At 47.3% G+C, this 24954-nt stretch overlaps 1 protein-coding gene across 1 annotated transcript in view; it reads right to left on the bottom strand.

Annotated features, from left to right (window-relative positions):
* LRRC23 (leucine rich repeat containing 23) overlaps positions 1 to 24954 on the bottom strand; it is a 774543-nt gene that overhangs the window by 466859 nt on the left and 282730 nt on the right. The gene's annotated exons all lie outside the window — the stretch shown is intronic.

Below are 24954 nucleotides of genomic sequence, written 5' to 3'. Positions count from 1 at the left end.
GTCAGTAATTCTCAAGATGCATGGACTAACCAAGAGTGCTAGTAACTCCCAAGATGCATGGACTAACGAGAGTGCCAGTAACTCTCAAGATGCATGGACTAACCAAGAGTGCCAGTAACTCCCAGGATGCATGGACTAACAAAGAGTGCTAGTAATTCTCAAGATGCATGGACTTACCAAGAGTGCTAGTAACTCCCAAGATGCCTGGACTAACCGAGAGTGGTATCAACTCTCAAGATGCCTGGTCTAACCTAGAGTGCTAGTAAATCTCAAGATGCATGGTCTAACCAAGAGTGCCAGTAACTCCCAGGATGCATGGACTAACCAAGAGTGCCAGTAACTCCCAGGATGCATGGACTAATCAAGAGTGCCAGTAACTCCCAGGATGTATGGACTAACCAAGAGTGCCAGTAATTCTCAAGATGCATGGACTAACCAAGAGTGCTAGTAACGCTCAAGATGTCTGGACTAACCATGTGTGCCACTACCTCCCAGGGTGCATGGACTAACCAAGAGTGCTAGTAACTCCCAAGATGCCTGGACTAACCAAGAGTGCTAGTAACTCCCAAGATGCATGGACTAACAAGAGTGCCAGTAACTCTCAAGATGCATGGACTAACCAAGAGTGCCAGTAACTCCCAGGATGCATGGACTAACCAAGAGTGCCAGTAACTCCCAGGATGCATGGACTAGCCAAGAGTGCCAGTAACTCTCAAGATGCATGGACTAACCGAGAGTGTTAGTAATACTCAAGATGCCAGGCCAAGAGCGCTAGTAACTCTCAAGATGCCTGGACTAACCAAGAGTGCCAGTAGCTCTCAAGATGCCTGACCAAGAGTTTTAGTAACTCTCAAGATGCTCTCACATGTGTGCTAGCAACTCTCAAGGTACCTGGACTAACCGAGAGTACTAGTAACTGTCAAGATGCCTGGACTAACCAAGAGTGTTAGTAATGTTCAAGAGGCCTGGTCAAGAGTGGTAGTAACTCTCAAGATGCCACTAACGAAGAGTGCCAGTAACTTCCAAGATGCGTGGACTAACCAAGAGTGCTAATAACTCCCAAGGTGCCTGGACTAACCAAGAGCGCTAGTAACTCTCAAGATGCCTGGACTAACCATGTGTGCTAGCCACTCGCAAGATACGTGGACTAACCGAGAGTACTAGTAACTGTCAAGATGCCTGGACTAACCAAGAGTATTAGTAACGCTCAAGATGCCTGGCCAAGAGTGTTAGTAACTCTCAAGATACCTGGACTAACGAAGAGTGCCAGTAACTCCCAGGATGTGTGGACTAACCAAGAGCGCTAATAACTCCAAAGATGCCTGGACTAACCAAGAGTGCTAGTAAATCTCAAGATGCATGGACTAACCAAGAGTTCCAGTAACTCCCAGGATGCATGGACTAACCAAGAGTGCAAGTAGCGCTCAAGATAAATGGACTAACCGAGAGTTTAGTAACTCTCAAGATGCCTGGACTAAGCGAGAGTGCTAGTTACTCTCAATATGCCTCGTCTAACCAAGTGTGTTAGTAACTCCCAAGAGGCCTGGACTAACAAAGAGTGGCTGTAACTACCAAGATGCCTGGACTAACCAAGAGTGCTAATAACTCCCAAGATGCCTGGACGAACCAAGAGTGCCAGTAACTCCCAGGATGCATGGACTAACCAAGAGTGCCAGTAACTCCCAAGATGCATGGACTAACGAGAGCGCCAGTAACTCCCAAGATGCATGGACTAACCAAGAGTGCCAGTAACTCCCAGGATGCATGGACTAACCAAGAGTGCCAGTAACTCCCAGGATGCATGGCCTAGCCAAGAGTGCCAGTAACTCTCAAGATGCATGGACTAACCAAGAGTGTTAGTAATGCTCAAGATGCCTGGCCAAGAGCGCTAGTAACTCTCAAGATGCCTGGACTAACCTTGTGTGCTAGCAACTCGCAAGATACCTGGACTAACCGAGAGTACAAGTAACTGTCAAGATGCCTGGACTAACCAAGAGTATTAGTAACACTCAAGATGCCTGGCCAAGAGTGCTAGTAACTCTCAAGATGCCTGGACTAACGAAGAGTGCCAGTAACTCCCAGGATGCATGGACTAACCAAGAGGGCCAGTAACTCCCAGGATGCATGGACTAATCAAGAGTGCCAGTAACTCCCAGGATGCATAGACTAACCAAGAGTGTCAGTAATTCTCAAGATGCATGGACTAACCAAGAGTGCTAGTAACACTCAAGATGTCTGGACGAACCCATGTGTGCCAGTACCTCCCAGGATGCATGGACTAACCAAGAGTGCTAGCAACTCCCAAGATGCCTGGACTAACCAAGAGTGCTAGTAACTCCCAAGATGCATGGACTAACGAGAGTGCCAGTAACTCTCAAGATGCATGGACTAACCAAGAGTGCCAGTAAGTCCCAGGATGCATGGACTAACAAAGAGTGCTAGTAATTCTCAAGATGCATGGATTTACCAAGAGTGCTAGTAACTCCCAAGATGCCTGGACTAACCAAGAGTGCTAGTAACTCCCAAGATGCATGGACTAACGAGAGTGCCAGTAACTCTCAAGATGCAAGGACTAACCAAGAGTGCCAGTAACTCCCAAGATGCATGGACTAACGAGAGCGCCAGTAACTCTCAAGATGCATGGACTAACCAAGAGTGCCAGTAACTCCCAGGATGCATGGACTAACCAAGAGTGCCAGTAACTCCCAGGATGCATGGCCTAGCCAAGAGTGCCAGTAACTCTCAAGATGCATGGACTAACCAAGAGTTTTAGTAATGCTCAAGATGCCTGGCCAAGAGCGCTAGTAAGTCTCAAGATGCCTGGACTAACCATGTGTGCTAGCAACTCGCAAGATACCTGGACTAACCGAGAGTACTAGTAACTGTCAAGATGCCTAGACTAACCAAGAGTATTAGTAACGCTCAAGATGCCTGGCCAAGAGTGCTAGTAACTCTCATGATGCCTGGACTAACGAAGAGTGCCAGTAACTCTCAAGATGCATGGACTAACCAAGAGTGCCAGTAGCTCCCAGGATGCATGGACTAACCAAGAGTGCTAGCAATTCTCAAGATGCATGGACAAACCAAGAGTGCTAGTAACGCTCAAGATGTCTGGACTCACCAAGAGTGTTAGTAACTAGCAAGATGCCTGGACTAACCGAGAGTGCTAGTAACTCTCAAGATGCCTGGTCTAACCAAGAGTGTTAGTAAATCTCAAGATGCCTGGACTAATGAAGAGTGCCAGTAACTCCCAAGATGCCTGGACTAACCAAGAGTGCAAGTAGCGCTCAAGATAAATGGACTAACGAGAGTGCCAGTAACTCTCAAGATGCATGGACTAACCAAGAGTGCCAGTAGCTCCCAGGATGCATGGACTAACCAAGAGTGCTAGTAATTCTCAAGATGCGTGGACAAACCAAGAGTGCTAGTAACGCTCAAGATGTCTGGACTCACCAAGAGTGTTAGTAACTAGCAAGATGCCTGGACTAACCAAGAGTGCTAATAACTCCCAAGATGCCTGGACGAACCAAGAGTGCTAGTAAATCTCAAGATGCATGGACTAACCAAGAGTTCCAGTAATTCCCCGGATGCATGGACTAACCAAGAGTGGCAGTAACTCCCAGGATGCATGGACTAACCAAGAATGCCAGTAATTCCCAAGAGCCACGGATTAACCAAGAGTGCTAGTAACGCTCAAGATGTGTGGACTAACCATGTGTGCCAGCACCTCCCAGGATGCATGGACTAACCAAGAGCACTAGTAACTCCCAAGATGCCTGGACTAACCAAGAGTGCTAGTAACTCCCAAGATGCATGGACTAACGAGAGTGCCAGTAACTCTCAAGATGCAAGGACTAACCAAGAGTGGCAGTAACTCCCAAGATGCATGGACTAACCAAGAGTGCAAGTAGCGCTCAAGATAAATGGACTAACCGAGAGTTTAGTAACTCTCACGATGCCCGGACTAACCAAGAGTGTTAGTAACTCTCAAGATGCCTGCACTAAGCGAGAGTGCTAGTAACTCTCAAGATGCCTGGTCTAACCAAGTGTGTTAGTAACTCCCAAGAGGCCTGGACTAACAAAGAGTGCCTGTAACTACCAAGATGCCTGGACTAACCAAGAGTGCTAATAACTCCCAAGATGCCTGGACGAACCAAGAGTGCTAGTAAATCTCAAGATGCATGGACTAACCAAGAGTTCCAGTAATTCCTAGGATGCATGGACTAACCAAGAGTGGCAGTAACTCCCAGGATGCATGGACTAACCAAGAATGCCAGTAATTCCCAAGATGCACGGATTAACCAAGAGTGCTAGTAACGCTCAAGATGTGTGGACTAACCATGTGTGCCAGCACCTCCCAGGATGCATGGACTAACCAAGAGCACTAGTAACTCCCAAGATGCCTGGACTAACCAAGAGTGCTAGTAACTCCCAAGATGCATGGACTAACGAGAGTGCCAGTAACTCTCAAGATGCAAGGACTAACCAAGAGTGCCAGTAACTCCCAAGATGCATGGACTAACCAAGAGTGCAAGTAGCGCTCAAGATAAATGGACTAACCGAGAGTTTAGTAACTCTCACGATGCCCGGACTAACCAAGAGTGTTAGTAACTCTCAAGATGCCTGCACTAAGCGAGAGTGCTAGTAACTCTCAAGATGCCTGGTCTAACCAAGTGTGTTAGTAACTCCCAAGAGGCCTGGACTAACAAAGAGTGCCTGTAACTACCAAGATGCCTGGACTAACCAAGAGTGCTAATAACTCCCAAGATGCCTGGACGAACCAAGAGTGCTAGTAAATCTCAAGATGCATGGACTAACCAAGAGTTCCAGTAATTCCCAGGATGCATGGACTAACCAAGAGTGGCAGTAACTCCCAGGATGCATGGACTAACCAAGAATGCCAGTAATTCCCAAGATGCACGGATTAACCAAGAGTGCTAGTAACGCTCAAGATGTGTGGACTAACCATGTGTGCCTCCCAGGATGCATGGACAAACCAAGAGCACTAGTAACTCCCAAGATGCCTGGGCTAACCAAGAGTGCTAGTAACTCCCAAGATGCATGGACTAACGAGAGTGCCAGTAACTCTCAAGATGCAAGGACTAACCAAGAGTGCCAGTAACTCCCAAGATGCATGGACTAACGAGAGCGCCAGTAACTCCCAAGATGCATGGACTAACCAAGAGTGCCAGTAACTCCCAGGATGCATGGACTAACCAAGAGTGCCAGTAACTCCCAGGATGCATGGCCTAGCCAAGAGTGCCAGTAACTCTCAAGATGCATGGACTAACCAAGAGTGTTAGTAATGCTCAAGATGCCTGGCCAAGAGCGCTAGTAACTCTCAAGATGCCTGGACTAACCATGTGTGCTAGAAACTCGCAAGATACCGGGACTAACCGAGAGTACTAGTAACTGTCAAGATGCCTGGACTAACCAAGAGTATTAGTAACACTCAAGATGCCTGGCCAAGAGTGCTAGTAACTCTCAAGATGCATGGACTAACCAAGAGTGCCAGTAGCTCCCAGGATGCATGGACTAACCAAGAGTGCTAGTAATTCTCAAGATGCGTGGACAAACCAAGAGTGCTAGTAACGCTCAAGATGTCTGGACTCACCAAGAGTGTTAGTAACTAGCAAGATGCCTGGACTAACCGAGAGTGCTAGTAACTCTCAAGATGCCTGGTCTAACCAAGAGTGTTAGTGACTCCCAAGATGCCTGGACTAACCAAGAGTGCAAGTAGCGCTCAAGATAAATGGACTAACCGAGAGTTTAGTAACTCTCACGATGCCCGGACTAACCAAGAGTGTTAGTAACTCTCAAGATGCCTGCACTAAGCGAGAGTGCTAGTAACTCTCAAGATGCCTGGTCTAACCAAGTGTGTTAGTAACTCCCAAGAGGCCTGGACTAACAAAGAGTGCCTGTAACTACCAAGATGCCTGGACTAACCAAGAGTGCTAATAACTCCCAAGATGCCTGGACGAACCAAGAGTGCTAGTAAATCTCAAGATGCATGGACTAACCAAGAGTTCCAGTAATTCCCCGGATGCATGGACTAACCAAGAGTGGCAGTAACTCCCAGGATGCATGGACTAACCAAGAATGCCAGTAATTCCCAAGATGCACGGATTAACCAAGAGTGCTAGTAACGCTCAAGATGTGTGGACTAACCATGTGTGCCAGCACCTCCCAGGATGCATGGACTAACCAAGAGCACTAGTAACTCCCAAGATGCCTGGACTAACCAAGAGTGCTAGTAACTCCCAAGATGCATGGACTAACGAGAGTGCCAGTAACTCTCAAGATGCAAGGACTAACCAAGAGTGCCAGTAACTCCCAAGATGCATGGACTAACCAAGAGTGCAAGTAGCGCTCAAGATAAATGGACTAACCGAGAGTTTAGTAACTCTCACGATGCCCGGACTAACCAATAGTGTTAGTAACTCTCAAGATGCCTGCACTAAGCGAGAGTGCTAGTAACTCTCAAGATGCCTGGTCTAACCAAGTGTGTTAGTAACTCCCAAGAGGCCTGGACTAACAAAGAGTGCCTGTAACTACCAAGATGCCTGGACTAACCAAGAGTGCTAATAACTCCCAAGATGCCTGGACGAACCAAGAGTGCTAGTAAATCTCAAGATGCATGGACTAACCAAGAGTTCCAGTAATTCCCAGGATGCATGGACTAACCAAGAGTGGCAGTAACTCCCAGGATGCATGGACTAACCAAGAATGCCAGTAATTCCCAAGATGCACGGATTAACCAAGAGTGCTAGTAACGCTCAAGATGTGTGGACTAACCATGTGTGCCAGCACCTCCCAGGATGCATGGACTAACCAAGAGCACTAGTAACTCCCAAGATGCCTGGACTAACCAAGAGTGCTAGTAACTCCCAAGATGCATGGACTAACGAGAGTGCCAGTAACTCTCAAGATGCAAGGACTAACCAAGAGTGCCAGTAACTCCCAAGATGCATGGACTAACCAAGAGTGCAAGTAGCGCTCAAGATAAATGGACTAACCGAGAGTTTAGTAACTCTCACGATGCCCGGACTAACCAAGAGTGTTAGTAACTCTCAAGATGCCTGCACTAAGCGAGAGTGCTAGTAACTCTCAAGATGCCTGGTCTAACCAAGTGTGTTAGTAACTCCCAAGAGGCCTGGACTAACAAAGAGTGCCTGTAACTACCAAGATGCCTGGACTAACCAAGAGTGCTAATAACTCCCAAGATGCCTGGACGAACCAAGAGTGCTAGTAAATCTCAAGATGCATGGACTAACCAAGAGTTCCAGTAATTCCCAGGATGCATGGACTAACCAAGAGTGGCAGTAACTCCCAGGATGCATGGACTAACCAAGAATGCCAGTAATTCCCAAGATGCACGGATTAACCAAGAGTGCTAGTAACGCTCAAGATGTGTGGACTAACCATGTGTGCCTCCCAGGATGCATGGACTAACCAAGAGCACTAGTAACTCCCAAGATGCCTGGACTAACCAAGAGTGCTAGTAACTCCCAAGATGCATGGACTAACGAGAGTGCCAGTAACTCTCAAGATGCAAGGACTAACCAAGAGTGCCAGTAACTCCCAAGATGCATGGACTAACGAGAGCGCCAGTAACTCCCAAGATGCATGGACTAACCAAGAGTGCCAGTAACTCCCAGGATGCATGGACTAACCAAGAGTGCCAGTAACTCCCAGGATGCATGGCCTAGCCAAGAGTGCCAGTAACTCTCAAGATGCATGGACTAACCAAGAGTGTTAGTAATGCTCAAGATGCCTGGCCAAGAGCGCTAGTAACTCTCAAGATGCCTGGACTAACCATGTGTGCTAGAAACTCGCAAGATACCAGGACTAACCGAGAGTACTAGTAACTGTCAAGATGCCTGGACTAACCAAGAGTATTAGTAACACTCAAGATGCCTGGCCAAGAGTGCTAGTAACTCTCAAGATGCCTGGACTAACAAAGAGTGCCAGTAACTCCCAGGATGCATGGACTAACCAAGAGGGCCAGTAACTCCCAGGATGCATGGACTAATCAAGAGTGCAGTAACTCCCAGGATGCATGGACTAACCAAGAGTGTCAGTAATTCTCAAGATGCATGGACTAACCAAGAGTGCTAGTAACTCCCAAGATGCATGGACTAACGAGAGTGCCAGTAACTCTCAAGATGCATGGACTAACCAAGAGTGCCAGTAACTCCCAGGATGCATGGACTAACAAAGAGTGCTAGTAATTCTCAAGATGCATGGACTTACCAAGAGTGCTAGTAACTCCCAAGATGCCTGGACTAACCGAGAGTGGTATCAACTCTCAAGATGCCTGGTCTAACCTAGAGTGCTAGTAAATCTCAAGATGCATGGTCTAACCAAGAGTGCCAGTAACTCCCAGGATGCATGGACTAACCAAGAGTGCCAGTAACTCCCAGGATGCATGGACTAATCAAGAGTGCCAGTAACTCCCAGGATGTATGGACTAACCAAGAGTGCCAGTAATTCTCAAGATGCATGGACTAACCAAGAGTGCTAGTAACGCTCAAGATGTCTGGACTAACCATGTGTGCCACTACCTCCCAGGGTGCATGGACTAACCAAGAGTGCTAGTAACTCCCAAGATGCCTGGACTAACCAAGAGTGCTAGTAACTCCCAAGATGCATGGACTAACAAGAGTGCCAGTAACTCTCAAGATGCATGGACTAACCAAGAGTGCCAGTAACTCCCAGGATGCATGGACTAACCAAGAGTGCCAGTAACTCCCAGGATGCATGGACTAGCCAAGAGTGCCAGTAACTCTCAAGATGCATGGACTAACCGAGAGTGTTAGTAATACTCAAGATGCCAGGCCAAGAGCGCTAGTAACTCTCAAGATGCCTGGACTAACCAAGAGTGCCAGTAGCTCTCAAGATGCCTGACCAAGAGTTTTAGTAACTCTCAAGATGCTCTCACATGTGTGCTAGCAACTCTCAAGGTACCTGGACTAACCGAGAGTACTAGTAACTGTCAAGATGCCTGGACTAACCAAGAGTGTTAGTAATGTTCAAGAGGCCTGGTCAAGAGTGGTAGTAACTCTCAAGATGCCACTAACGAAGAGTGCCAGTAACTTCCAAGATGCGTGGACTAACCAAGAGTGCTAATAACTCCCAAGGTGCCTGGACTAACCAAGAGCGCTAGTAACTCTCAAGATGCCTGGACTAACCATGTGTGCTAGCCACTCGCAAGATACGTGGACTAACCGAGAGTACTAGTAACTGTCAAGATGCCTGGACTAACCAAGAGTATTAGTAACGCTCAAGATGCCTGGCCAAGAGTGTTAGTAACTCTCAAGATACCTGGACTAACGAAGAGTGCCAGTAACTCCCAGGATGTGTGGACTAACCAAGAGCGCTAATAACTCCAAAGATGCCTGGACTAACCAAGAGTGCTAGTAAATCTCAAGATGCATGGACTAACCAAGAGTTCCAGTAACTCCCAGGATGCATGGACTAACCAAGAGTGCAAGTAGCGCTCAAGATAAATGGACTAACCGAGAGTTTAGTAACTCTCAAGATGCCTGGACTAAGCGAGAGTGCTAGTTACTCTCAATATGCCTCGTCTAACCAAGTGTGTTAGTAACTCCCAAGAGGCCTGGACTAACAAAGAGTGGCTGTAACTACCAAGATGCCTGGACTAACCAAGAGTGCTAATAACTCCCAAGATGCCTGGACGAACCAAGAGTGCCAGTAACTCCCAGGATGCATGGACTAACCAAGAGTGCCAGTAACTCCCAAGATGCATGGACTAACGAGAGCGCCAGTAACTCCCAAGATGCATGGACTAACCAAGAGTGCCAGTAACTCCCAGGATGCATGGACTAACCAAGAGTGCCAGTAACTCCCAGGATGCATGGCCTAGCCAAGAGTGCCAGTAACTCTCAAGATGCATGGACTAACCAAGAGTGTTAGTAATGCTCAAGATGCCTGGCCAAGAGCGCTAGTAACTCTCAAGATGCCTGGACTAACCTTGTGTGCTAGCAACTCGCAAGATACCTGGACTAACCGAGAGTACAAGTAACTGTCAAGATGCCTGGACTAACCAAGAGTATTAGTAACACTCAAGATGCCTGGCCAAGAGTGCTAGTAACTCTCAAGATGCCTGGACTAACGAAGAGTGCCAGTAACTCCCAGGATGCATGGACTAACCAAGAGGGCCAGTAACTCCCAGGATGCATGGACTAATCAAGAGTGCCAGTAACTCCCAGGATGCATAGACTAACCAAGAGTGTCAGTAATTCTCAAGATGCATGGACTAACCAAGAGTGCTAGTAACACTCAAGATGTCTGGACGAACCCATGTGTGCCAGTACCTCCCAGGATGCATGGACTAACCAAGAGTGCTAGCAACTCCCAAGATGCCTGGACTAACCAAGAGTGCTAGTAACTCCCAAGATGCATGGACTAACGAGAGTGCCAGTAACTCTCAAGATGCATGGACTAACCAAGAGTGCCAGTAAGTCCCAGGATGCATGGACTAACAAAGAGTGCTAGTAATTCTCAAGATGCATGGATTTACCAAGAGTGCTAGTAACTCCCAAGATGCCTGGACTAACCAAGAGTGCTAGTAACTCCCAAGATGCATGGACTAACGAGAGTGCCAGTAACTCTCAAGATGCAAGGACTAACCAAGAGTGCCAGTAACTCCCAAGATGCATGGACTAACGAGAGCGCCAGTAACTCTCAAGATGCATGGACTAACCAAGAGTGCCAGTAACTCCCAGGATGCATGGACTAACCAAGAGTGCCAGTAACTCCCAGGATGCATGGCCTAGCCAAGAGTGCCAGTAACTCTCAAGATGCATGGACTAACCAAGAGTTTTAGTAATGCTCAAGATGCCTGGCCAAGAGCGCTAGTAAGTCTCAAGATGCCTGGACTAACCATGTGTGCTAGCAACTCGCAAGATACCTGGACTAACCGAGAGTACTAGTAACTGTCAAGATGCCTAGACTAACCAAGAGTATTAGTAACGCTCAAGATGCCTGGCCAAGAGTGCTAGTAACTCTCATGATGCCTGGACTAACGAAGAGTGCCAGTAACTCTCAAGATGCATGGACTAACCAAGAGTGCCAGTAGCTCCCAGGATGCATGGACTAACCAAGAGTGCTAGCAATTCTCAAGATGCATGGACAAACCAAGAGTGCTAGTAACGCTCAAGATGTCTGGACTCACCAAGAGTGTTAGTAACTAGCAAGATGCCTGGACTAACCGAGAGTGCTAGTAACTCTCAAGATGCCTGGTCTAACCAAGAGTGTTAGTAAATCTCAAGATGCCTGGACTAATGAAGAGTGCCAGTAACTCCCAAGATGCCTGGACTAACCAAGAGTGCAAGTAGCGCTCAAGATAAATGGACTAACGAGAGTGCCAGTAACTCTCAAGATGCATGGACTAACCAAGAGTGCCAGTAGCTCCCAGGATGCATGGACTAACCAAGAGTGCTAGTAATTCTCAAGATGCGTGGACAAACCAAGAGTGCTAGTAACGCTCAAGATGTCTGGACTCACCAAGAGTGTTAGTAACTAGCAAGATGCCTGGACTAACCAAGAGTGCTAATAACTCCCAAGATGCCTGGACGAACCAAGAGTGCTAGTAAATCTCAAGATGCATGGACTAACCAAGAGTTCCAGTAATTCCCCGGATGCATGGACTAACCAAGAGTGGCAGTAACTCCCAGGATGCATGGACTAACCAAGAATGCCAGTAATTCCCAAGAGCCACGGATTAACCAAGAGTGCTAGTAACGCTCAAGATTTGTGGACTAACCATGTGTGCCAGCACCTCCCAGGATGCATGGACTAACCAAGAGCACTAGTAACTCCCAAGATGCCTGGACTAACCAAGAGTGCTAGTAACTCCCAAGATGCATGGACTAACGAGAGTGCCAGTAACTCTCAAGATGCAAGGACTAACCAAGAGTGGCAGTAACTCCCAAGATGCATGGACTAACCAAGAGTGCAAGTAGCGCTCAAGATAAATGGACTAACCGAGAGTTTAGTAACTCTCACGATGCCCGGACTAACCAAGAGTGTTAGTAACTCTCAAGATGCCTGCACTAAGCGAGAGTGCTAGTAACTCTCAAGATGCCTGGTCTAACCAAGTGTGTTAGTAACTCCCAAGAGGCCTGGACTAACAAAGAGTGCCTGTAACTACCAAGATGCCTGGACTAACCAAGAGTGCTAATAACTCCCAAGATGCCTGGACGAACCAAGAGTGCTAGTAAATCTCAAGATGCATGGACTAACCAAGAGTTCCAGTAATTCCTAGGATGCATGGACTAACCAAGAGTGGCAGTAACTCCCAGGATGCATGGACTAACCAAGAATGCCAGTAATTCCCAAGATGCACGGATTAACCAAGAGTGCTAGTAACGCTCAAGATGTGTGGACTAACCATGTGTGCCAGCACCTCCCAGGATGCATGGACTAACCAAGAGCACTAGTAACTCCCAAGATGCCTGGACTAACCAAGAGTGCTAGTAACTCCCAAGATGCATGGACTAACGAGAGTGCCAGTAACTCTCAAGATGCAAGGACTAACCAAGAGTGCCAGTAACTCCCAAGATGCATGGACTAACCAAGAGTGCAAGTAGCGCTCAAGATAAATGGACTAACCGAGAGTTTAGTAACTCTCACGATGCCCGGACTAACCAAGAGTGTTAGTAACTCTCAAGATGCCTGCACTAAGCGAGAGTGCTAGTAACTCTCAAGATGCCTGGTCTAACCAAGTGTGTTAGTAACTCCCAAGAGGCCTGGACTAACAAAGAGTGCCTGTAACTACCAAGATGCCTGGACTAACCAAGAGTGCTAATAACTCCCAAGATGCCTGGACGAACCAAGAGTGCTAGTAAATCTCAAGATGCATGGACTAACCAAGAGTTCCAGTAATTCCCAGGATGCATGGACTAACCAAGAGTGGCAGTAACTCCCAGGATGCATGGACTAACCAAGAATGCCAGTAATTCCCAAGATGCACGGATTAACCAAGAGTGCTAGTAACGCTCAAGATGTGTGGACTAACCATGTGTGCCTCCCAGGATGCATGGACAAACCAAGAGCACTAGTAACTCCCAAGATGCCTGGGCTAACCAAGAGTGCTAGTAACTCCCAAGATGCATGGACTAACGAGAGTGCCAGTAACTCTCAAGATGCAAGGACTAACCAAGAGTGCCAGTAACTCCCAAGATGCATGGACTAACGAGAGCGCCAGTAACTCCCAAGATGCATGGACTAACCAAGAGTGCCAGTAACTCCCAGGATGCATGGACTAACCAAGAGTGCCAGTAACTCCCAGGATGCATGGCCTAGCCAAGAGTGCCAGTAACTCTCAAGATGCATGGACTAACCAAGAGTGTTAGTAATGCTCAAGATGCCTGGCCAAGAGCGCTAGTAACTCTCAAGATGCCTGGACTAACCATGTGTGCTAGAAACTCGCAAGATACCGGGACTAACCGAGAGTACTAGTAACTGTCAAGATGCCTGGACTAACCAAGAGTATTAGTAACACTCAAGATGCCTGGCCAAGAGTGCTAGTAACTCTCAAGATGCCTGGACTAACAAAGAGTGCCAGTAACTCCCAGGATGCATGGACTAACCAAGAGGGCCAGTAACTCCCAGGATGCATGGACTAATCAAGAGTGCCAGTAACTCCCAGGATGCATGGACTAACCAAGAGTGTCAGTAATTCTCAAGATGCATGGACTAACCAAGAGTGCTAGTAACTCCCAAGATGCATGGACTAACGAGAGTGCCAGTAACTCTCAAGATGCATGGACTAACCAAGAGTGCCAGTAACTCCCATGATGCATGGACTAACAAAGAGTGCTAGTAATTCTCAAGATGCATGGACTTACCAAGAGTGCTAGTAACTCCCAAGATGCCTGGACTAACCGAGAGTGGTATCAACTCTCAAGATGCCTGGTCTAACCTAGAGTGCTAGTAAATCTCAAGATGCATGGTCTAACCAAGAGTGCCAGTAACTCCCAGGATGCATGGACTAACCAAGAGTGCCAGTAACTCCCAGGATGCATGGACTAATCAAGAGTGCCAGTAACTCCCAGGATGTATGGACTAACCAAGAGTGCCAGTAATTCTCAAGATGCATGGACTAACCAAGAGTGCTAGTAACGCTCAAGATGTCTGGACTAACCATGTGTGCCACTACCTCCCAGGGTGCATGGACTAACCAAGAGCGCTAGTAACTCCCAAGATGCCTGGACTAACCAAGAGTGCTAGTAACTCCCAAGATGCATGGACTAACAAGAGTGCCAGTAACTCTCAAGATGCATGGACTAACCAAGAATGCCAGTAACTCCCAGGATGCATGGACTAACCAAGAGTGCCAGTAACTCCCAGGATGCATGGACTAGCCAAGAGTGCCAGTAACTCTCAAGATGAATGGACTAACCGAGAGTGTTAGTAATACTCAAGATGCCAGGCCAAGAGCGCTAGTAACTCTCAAGATGCCTGGACTAACCAAGAGTGCCAGTAGCTCTCAAGATGCCTGACCAAGAGTTTTAGTAACTCTCAAGATGCTCTCACATGTGTGCTAGCAACTCTCAAGGTACCTGGACTAACCGAGAGTACTAGTAACTGTCAAGATGCCTGGACTAACCAAGAGTGTTAGTAATGTTCAAGAGGCCTGGTCAAGAGTGGTAGTAACTCTCAAGATGCCACTAACGAAGAGTGCCAGTAACTTCCAAGATGCGTGGACTAACCAAGAGTGCTAATAACTCCCAAGGTGCCTGGACTAACCAAGAGCGCTAGTAACTCTCAAGATGCCTGGACTAACCATGTGTGCTAGCCACTCGCAAGATACGTGGACTAACCGAGAGTACTAGTAACTGTCAAGATGCCTGGACTAACCAAGAGTATTAGTAACGCTCAAGATGCCTGGCCAAGAGTGTTAGTAACTCTCAAGATACCTGGACTAACGAAGAGTGCCAGTAACTCCCAGGATGTGTGGACTAACCAAGAGCGCTAATAACTCCAAAGATGCCTGGACTAACCAAGAGTGCTAGTAAATCTCAAGATGCATGGACTAACCAAGAGTTCCAGTAACTCCCAGGATGCATGGACTAACCAAGAGTGCAAGTAGCGCTCAAGATAAATGGACTAACCGAGAGTTTAGTAACTCTCAAGATGCCTGGACTAAGCGAGAGTGCTAGTAACTCTCAATATGCCTCGTCTAACCAAGTGTGTTAGTAACTCCCAAGAGGCCTGGACTAACAAAGAGTGGCTGTAACTACCAAGATGCCTGGACTAACCAAGAGTGCTAATAACTCCCAAGATGCCTGGACGAACCAAGAGTGCTAGTAAATCTCAAGATGCATGGACTAACCAAGAGTTCCAGTAACTCCCAGGATGCATGGACTAACCAAGAGTGGCAGTAACTCCCAGGATGCATGGACTAACCAAGAATGCCAGTAATTCTCAAGATGCACGGATTAACCAAGAGTGCTAGTATCGCTCAAGATGTGTGGACTAACTATGTGTGCCAGCACCTCCCAGGATGCATGGACTAACCAAGAGCACTAGTAACTCCCAAGATGCCTGGACTAACCAAGAGTGCTAGTAACTCCCAAGATGCATGGACTAACGAGAGTGCCAGTAACTCTCAAGATGCAAGGACTAACCAAGAGTGCCAGTAACTCCCAAGATGCATGGACTAACGAGAGCGCCAGTAACTCTCAAGATCCATGGACTAACCAAGAGTGCCAGTAACTCCCAGGATGCATGGACTAACCAAGAGTGCCAGTAACTCCCAGGATGCATGGCCTAGCCAAGAGTGCCAGTAACTCTCAAGATGCATGGACTAACCAAGAGTGTCAGTAATTCTCAAGATGCATGGACTAACCAAGAGTGCTAGTAACACTCAAGATGTCTGGACGAACCCATGTGTGCCAGTACCTCCCAGGATGCATGGACTAACCAAGAGTGCTAGCAACTCCCAAGATGCCTGGACTAACCAAGAGTGCTAGTAACTCCCAAGATGCATGGACTAACCAGAGTGCCAGTAACTCTCAAGATGCATGGTCTAACCAAGAGTGCCAGTAACTCCCAGGATGCATGGACTAACAAAGAGTGCCAGTAACTCCCAGGATGCATGGACTAATCAAGAGTGCCAGTAACTCCCAGGATGTATGGACTAACCAAGAGTGCCAGTAATTCTCAAGATGCATGGACTAACCAAGAGTGCTAGTAACGCTTATGATGCCTGGCCAAGAGTGCTAGTAACTCTCATGATGCCTGGATTAACGAAGAGTGCCAGTAACTCTCAAGATGCATGGACTAACCAAGAGTGCCAGTAGCTCCCAGGATGCATGGACTAACCAAGAGTGCTAGTAATTCTCAAGATGCATGGACAAACCAAGAGTGCTAGTAACGCTCAAGATGTCTGGACTCACCAAGAGTGTTAGTAACTAGCAAGATGCCTGGACTAACCGAGAGTGCTAATAACTCCCAAGGTGCCTAAATTAACCAAGAGCGCTAGTAACTCTCAAGATGCCTGGACTAACCATGTGTGCTAGCAACTCGCAAGATACGTGGACTAACCGAGAGTACTAGTAACTGTCAAGATGCCTGGACTAACCAAGAGTATTAGTAACGCTCAAGATGCCTGGCCAAGAGTGCTAGTAACTCTCAAGATGCCTGGACTAACGAAGAGTGCCAGTAACTCCCAGGATGCAGGGACTAACCAAGAGGGCCAGTAACTCCCAGGATGCATGGACTAATCAAGAGTGCAAGTAACTCCCAGGATGCATGGACTAACCAAGAGTGTCAGTAATTCTCAAGATGCATGGACTAACCAAGAGTGCTAGTAACACTCAAGATGTCTGGACGAACCCATGTGTGCCAGTACCTCCCAGGATGCATGGACTAACCAAGAGTGCTAGCAACTCCCAAGATGCCTGGACTAACCAAGAGTGCTAGTAACTCCCAAGATGCATGGACTAACGAGAGTGCCAGTAACTCTCAAGATGCATGGACTAACCAAGAGTGCCAGTAACACCCAGGATGCATGGACTAACAAAGAGTGATAGTAATTCTCAAGATGCATGGACTTACCAAGAGTGCTAGTAACTCCCAAGATGCCTGGACTAACCAAGAGTGGTAGCAACTCTCAAGATGCCTGGTCTAACGTAGAGTGCTAGTAAATCTCAAGATGCATGGTCTAACCAAGAGTGCCAGTAACTCCCAGGATGCATGGACTAACCAAGAGGGCCAGTAACTCCCAGGGTGCATGGACTAATCAAGAGTGCCAGTAACTCCCAGGATGTATGGACTAACCAAGAGTGCCAGTAATTCTCAAGATGCATGGACTAACCAAGAGTGCTAGTAACGCTCAAGATGTCTGGACTAACCATGTGTGCCACTACCTCCCAGGGTGCATGGACTAACCAAGAGCGCTAGTAACTCCCAAGATGCCTGGACTAACCAAGAGTGCTAGTAACTCCCAAGATGCATGGACTAACAATAGTGCCAGTAACTCTCAAGATGCATGGACTAACCAAGAGTGCCAGTAACTCCCAGGATGCATGGACTAACCAAGAGTGCCAGTAACTCCCAGGATGCATGGACTAGCCAAGAGTGCCAGTAACTCTCAAGATGCATGGACTAACCGAGAGTGTTAGTAATTCTCAAGATGCCAGGCCAAGAGCGCTAGTAACTCTCAAGATGCCTGGACTAACCAAGAGTGCCAGTAGCTCTCAAGATGCCTGACCAAGAGTGTTAGTAACTCTCAAGATGCCTGGACTAACCATGTGTGCTAGCAACTCTCAAGGTACCTGGACTAACCGAGAGTACTAGTAACTGTCAAGATGCCTGGACTAACCAAGAGTGTTAGTAATGTTCAAGAGGCCTGGTCAAGAGTGGTAGTAACTCTCAAGATGCCACTAACGAAGAGTGCCAGTAACTTCCAAGATGCGTGGACCAACCAAGAGTGCTACTAACTCCCAAGGTGCCTGGACTAACCAAGAGCGCTAGTAACTCTCAAGATGCCTGGACTAACCATGTGTGCTAGCAACTCGCAAGATACCTGGACTAACCGAGAGTACTAGTAACTGTCAAGATGCCTGGACTAACCAAGAGTATTAGTAACGCTCAAGATGCCTGGCCAAGAGTGTTAGTAACTCTCAAGATACCTGGACTAACGAAGAGTGCCAGTAACTCCCAGGATGTGTGGACTAACCAAGAGCGCTAATAACTCCAAAGATGCCTGGACTAACCAAGAGTGCTAGTAAATCTCAAGATGCATGGACTAATCAAGAGTTCCAGTAACTCCCAGGATGCATGGACTAACCAAGAGTGCAAGTAGCGCTCAAGATAAATGGACTAACCGAGAGTTTAGTAACTCTCACGATGCCCGGACTAACCAAGAGTGTTAGTAACTCTCAAGATGCCTGGACTAAGCGAGAGTGCTAGTAACTCTCAATATGCCTCGTCTAACCAAGTGTGTTAGTAACTCCCAAGAGGCCTGGACTAACAAAGAGTGCCTGTAAATACCAATATGCCTGGACTAATCAAGAGTGCTAATAACTCCCAAGATGCCTGGACGAACCAAGAGTGCTAGTAAATCTCAAGATGCATGGACTAACCAAGAGTTCCAGTAACTCCCAGAATGAATGGACTAACCAAGAGTGGCAGTAACTCCCAGGATGCATGGACTAACCAAGAATGCCAGTAATTCTCAAGATGCACGGATTAACCAAGAGTGCTAGTAACGCTCAAGATGTGTGGACTAACCATGTGTGCCAGCACCTCCCAGGATGCATGGACTAACCAAGAGCCCTAGTAACTCCCAATATGCCTGGACTAACCAAGAGTGCTAGTAACTCCCAAGATGCATGGATTAACGAGAGTGCCAGTAACTCTCAAGATGCAAGGACTAACCAAGTGTGAGAGTAACTCCCAAGATGCATGGACTAACGAGAGCGCCAGTAACTCTCAAGATGCATGGACTAACCAAGAGTGCCAGTAACTCCCAGGATGCATGGACTAACCAAGAGTGCCAGTAACTCCCAGGATGCATGGCCTAGCCAAGAGTGCCAGTAACTCTCAAGATGCATGGACTAACCGAGAGTGTTAGTAATGCTCAAGATGCCTGGCCAAGAGCGCTAGTAACTCTCAAGATGCCTGGACTAACCATGTGTGCTAGCAACTCGCAAGATACCTGGACTAACCGAGAGTACTAGTAACTGTCAAGATGCCTGGACTAACCAAGAGTATTAGTAACGCTCAAGATGCCAGGCCAAGAGTGCTAGTAACTCTCATGATGCCTGGACTAACGAAGAATGCCAGTAACTCTCAAGATGCATGGACTAACCAAGAGTGCCAGTAGCTCCCAGGATGCATGGACTAACCAAGAGTGCTAGTAATTCTCAAGATGCATGGACAAACCAAGAGTGCTAGTAATGCTGAAGATGTCTGGACTCACCAAGAGTGTTAGTAACTAGCAAGATGCCTGGACTAACCGAGAGTGCTAGTAACTCTCAAGATGCCTGGTCTAACCAAGAGTGTTAGTAAATCTCAAGATGCCTGGACTAACGAAGAATGCCAGTAACTCTCAAGATGCATGGACTAACCAAGAGTGCCAGTAGCTCCCAGGATGCATGGACTAACCAAGAGTGCTAGTAATTCTCAAGATGCATGGACAAACCAAGAGTGCTAGTAATGCTGAAGATGTCTGGACTCACCAAGAGTGTTAGTAACTAGCAAGATGCCTGGACTAACCGAGAGTGCTAGTAACTCTCAAGATGCCTGGTCTAACCAAGAGTGTTAGTAACTCTCAAGATGCCTGGTCTAACCAAGAGTGTTAGTAAATCTCAAGATGCCTGGACTAACCAAGAGTGCAAGTAGCGCTCAAGATAAATGGACTAACGAGAGTGCCAGTAACTCTCAAGATGCATGGACTAACCAAGAGTGCCAGTAGCTCCAAGGATGCATGGACTAACCAAGAGTGCTAGTAATTCTCAAGATGCATGGACAAACCAAGAGTGCTAGTAATGCTCAAGATGTCTGGACTCACCAAGAGTGTTAGTAACTAGCAAGATGCCTGGACTAACCGAGAGTGGTAGTAACTCTCAAGATCCCTGGTCTAACCAAGAGTGTTAGTAAATCTCAAGATGCCTGGACTAACGAAGAGTGCCAGTAACTCCCAAGATGCCTGGACTAACCAAGAGCGCAAGTAGCGCTCAAGATAAATGGACTAACCGAGAGTTTAGTAACTCTCACGATGCCCGGACTAACCAAGAGTGTTAGTAACTCTCAAGAAGCCTGGACTAAGCGAGAGTGCTAGTAACCCTCAAGATGCCTGGTCTAACCAAGTGTGTTAGTAACTCCCAAGAGGCCTGGACTAACAAAGAGTGCCTGTAACTACCAAGATGCCTGGACTAACCAAGAGTGCTAATAACTCCCAAGATGCCTGGACGAACCAAGAGTGCTAGTAAATCTCAAGATGCATGGACTAACCAAGAGTTCCAGTAATTCCCAGGATGCATGGACTAACCAAGAGTGGCAGTAACTCCCAGGATGCATGGACTAACCAAGAATGCCAGTAATTCTCAAGATGCACGGATTAACCAAGAGTGCTAGTAACGCTCAAGATGTGTGGACTAACCATGTGTGCCAGCACCTCCCAGGATGCATGGACTAACCAAGAGCACTAGTAACTCCCAAGATGCCTGGACTAACCAAGAGTGCTAGTAACTCCCAAGATGCATGGACTAACGAGAGTGCCAGTAACTCTCAATATGCAAGGACTAACCAAGAGTGCCAGTAACTCCCAAGATGCATGGACTAACTAGAGCGCCAGTAACTCCCAAGATGCATGGACTAACCAAGAGTGCCAGTAACTCCCAGGATGCATAGACTAACCAAGAGTGCCAGTAACTCCCAGGATGCATAGACTAACCAAGAGTGCCAGTAACTCCCAGGATGCATGGACTAACCAAGAGTGTCAGTAATTCTCAGGATGCATGGACTAACCAAGAGTGCTAGTAACACTCAAGATGTCTGGACGAACCCATGTGTGCCAGTACCTCCCAGGATGCATGGACTAACCAAGAGTGCTAGCAACTCCCAAGATGCCTGGACTAACCAAGAGTGCTAGTAACTCCCAAGATGCATGGACTAACCAGAGTGCCAGTAACTCCCAGGATGCATGGACTAATCAAGAGTGCCAGTAACTCCCAGGATGTATGGACTAACCAAGAGTGCCAGTAATTCTCAAGATGCATGGACTAACCAAGAGTGCTAGTAACGCTCAAGATGCATGGACAAACCAAGAGTGCTAGTAACGCTCAAGATGTCTGGACTCACCAAGAGTGTTAGTAACTAGCAAGATGCCTGGACTAACCGAGAGTGCTAATAACTCCCAAGGTGCCTAGACTAACCAAGAGCGCTAGTAACTCTCAAGATGCCTGGACTAACCATGTGTGCTAGCAACTCGCAAGATACGTGGACTAACCGAGAGTACTAGTAACTGTCAAGATGCCTGGACTAACCAAGAGTATTAGTAACGCTCAAGATGCATGGCCAAGAGTGCTAGTAACTCTCAAGATGCCTGGACTAACGAAGAGTGCCAGTAACTCCCAGGATGCATGGACTAACCAAGAGGGCCAGTAACTCCCAGGATGCATGGACTAATCAAGAGTGCCAGTAACTCCCAGGATGCATGGACTAACCAAGAGTGTCAGTAATTCTCAAGATGCATGGACTAACCAAGAGTGCTAGTAACACTCAAGATGTCTGGACGAACCCATGTGTGCCAGTACCTCCCAGGATGCATGGACTAACCAAGAGTGCTAGCAACTCCCAAGATGCCTGGACTAACCAAGAGTGCTAGTAACTCCCAAGATGCATGGACTAACGAGAGTGCCAGTAACTCTCAAGATGCATGGACTAACCAAGAGTGCCAGTAACACCCAGGATGCATGGACTAACAAAGAGTGATAGTAATTCTCAAGATGCATGGACTTACCAAGAGTGCTAGTAACTCCCAAGATGCCTGGACTAACCAAGAGTGGTAGCAACTCTCAAGATGCCTGGTCTAACGTAGAGTGCTAGTAAATCTCAAGATGCATGGTCTAACCAAGAGTGCCAGTAACTCCCAGGATGCATGGACTAACCAAGAGTGCCAGTAACTCCCAGGGTGCATGGACTAATCAAGAGTGCCAGTAACTCCCAGGATGTATGGACTAACCAAGAGTGCCAGTAATTCTCAAGATGCATGGACTAACCAAGAGTGCTAGTAACGCTCAAGATGTCTGGACTAACCATGTGTGCCACTACCTCCCAGGGTGCATGGACTAACCAAGAGCGCTAGTAACTCCCAAGATGCCTGGACTAACCAAGAGTGCTAGTAACTCCCAAGATGCATGGACTAACGAGAGTGCCAGTAACTCTCAATATGCATGGACTAACCAAGAGTGCCAGTAACTCCCAGGATGCATGGACTAACCAAGAGTGCCAGTAACTCCCAGGATGCATGGACTAGCCAAGAGTGCCAGTAACTCTCAAGATGCATGGACTAACCGAGAGTGTTAGTAATTCTCAAGATGCCAGGCCAAGAGCGCTAGTAACTCTCAAGATGCCTGGACTAATCAAGAGTGCCAGTAGCTCTCAAGATGCCTGACCAAGAGTGTTAGTAACTCTCAAGATGCCTGGACTAACCATGTGTGCTAGCAACTCTCAAGGTACCTGGACTAACCGAGAGTACTAGTAACTGTCAAGATGCCTGGACTAACCAAGAGTGTTAGTAATGTTCAAGAGGCCTGCTCAAGAGTGGTAGTAACTCTCAAGATGCCACTAACGAAGAGTGCCAGTAACTTCCAAGATGCGTGGACCAACCAAGAGTGCTACTAACTCCCAAGGTGCCTGGACTAACCAAGAGCGCTAGTAACTCTCAAGATGCCTGGACTAACCATGTGTGCTAGCAACTCGCAAGATACCTGGACTAACCGAGAGTACTAGTAACTGTCAAGATTCCTGGACTAACCAAGAGTATTAGTAACGCTCAAGATGCCTGTCCAAGAGTGTTAGTAACTCTCAAGATACCTGGACTAACGAAGAGTGCCAGTAACTCCCAGGATGTGTGGACTAACCAAGAGCGCTAATAACTCCAAAGATGCCTGGACTAACCAAGAGTGCTAGTAAATCTCAAGATGCATGGACTAATCAAGAGTTCCAGTAACTCCCAGGATGCATGGACTAACCAAGAGTGCAAGTAGCGCTCAAGATAAATGGACTAACCGAGTGTTTAGTAACTCTCACGATGCCCGGACTAACCAAGAGTGTTAGTAACTCTCAAGATGCCTGGACTAAGCGAGAGTGCTAGTAACTCTCAATATGCCTCGTCTAACCAAGTGTGTTAGTAACTCCCAAGAGGCCTGGACTAACAAAGAGTGCCTGTAAATACCAATATGCCTGGACTAATCAAGAGTGCTAATAACTCCCAAGATGCCTGGACGAACCAAGAGTGCTAGTAAATCTCAAGATGCATGGACTAACCAAGAGTTCCAGTAACTCCCAGGATGAATGGACTAACCAAGAGTGGCAGTAACTTCCAGGATGCATGGACTAACCAAGAATGCCAGTAATTCTCAAGATGCACGGATTAACCAAGAGTGCTAGTAACGCTCAAGATGTGTGGACTAACCATGTGTGCCAGCACCTCCCAGGATGCATTGACTAACCAAGAGCACTAGTAACTCCCAATATGCCTGGACTAACCAAGAGTGCTAGTAACTCCCAAGATGCATGGATTAACGAGAGTGCCAGTAACTCTCAAGATGCAAGGACTAACCAAGAGTGAGAGTAACTCCCAAGATGCATGGACTAACGAGAGCGCCAGTAACTCTCAAGATGCATGGACTAACCAAGAGTGCCAGTAACTCCCAGGATGCATGGACTAACCAAGACTGCCAGTAACTCCCAGGATGCATGGCCTAGCCAAGAGTGCCAGTAACTCTCAAGATGCATGGACTAACCGAGAGTGTTAGTAATGCTCAAGATGCCTGGCCAAGAGCGCTAGTAACTCTCAAGATGCCTGGACTAACCATGTGTTCTAGCAACTCGCAAGATACCTGGACTAACCGAGAGTACTAGTAACTGTCAAGATGCCTGGACTAACCAAGAGTATTAGTAACGCTCAAGATGCCAGGCCAAGAGTGCTAGTAACTCTCATGATGCCTGGACTAACGAATAATGCCAGTAACTCTCAAGATGCATGGACTAACCAAGAGTGCCAGTAGCTCCCAGGATGCATGGACTAACCAAGAGTGCTAGTAATTCTCAAGATGCATGGACAAACCAAGAGTGCTAGTAATGCTGAAGATGTCTGGACTCACCAAGAGTGTTAGTAACTAGCAAGATGCCTGGACTAACCGAGAGTGCTAGTAACTCTCAAGATGCCTGGTCTAACCAAGAGTGTTAGTAAATCTCAAGATGCCTGGACTAACGAAGAGTGCCAGTAACTCCCAAGATGCCTGGACTAACCAAGAGTGCAAGTAGCGCTCAAGATAAATGGACTAACGAGAGTGCCAGTAACTCTCAAGATGCATGGACTAACCAAGAGTGCCAGTAGCTCCAAGGATGCATGGACTAACCAAGAGTGCTAGTAATTCTCAAGATGCATGGACAAACCAAGAGTGCTAGTAACGCTCAAGATGTCTGGACTCACCAAGAGTGTTAGTAACTAGCAAGATGCCTGGACTAACCGAGAGTGCTAGTAACTCTCAAGATCCCTGGTCTAACCAAGAGTGTTAGTAAATCTCAAGATGCCTGGACTAACGAAGAGTGCCAGTAACTCCCAAGATGCCTGGACTAACCAAGAGCGCAAGTAGCGCTCAAGATAAATGGACTAACCGAGAGTTTAGTAACTCTCACGATGCCCGGACTAACCAAGAGTGTTAGTAACTCTCAAGATGCCTGGAC

The sequence above is a fragment of the Ambystoma mexicanum genome, chromosome 3p, assembly GCF_040938575.1.
Source record: "Ambystoma mexicanum isolate Mex_15411 chromosome 3p, UKY_AmexF1_1, whole genome shotgun sequence".
Taxonomy (NCBI): Eukaryota; Metazoa; Chordata; class Amphibia; order Caudata; family Ambystomatidae; genus Ambystoma; species Ambystoma mexicanum.
This window is presented reverse-complemented; position numbering and strand designations above follow the sequence as displayed.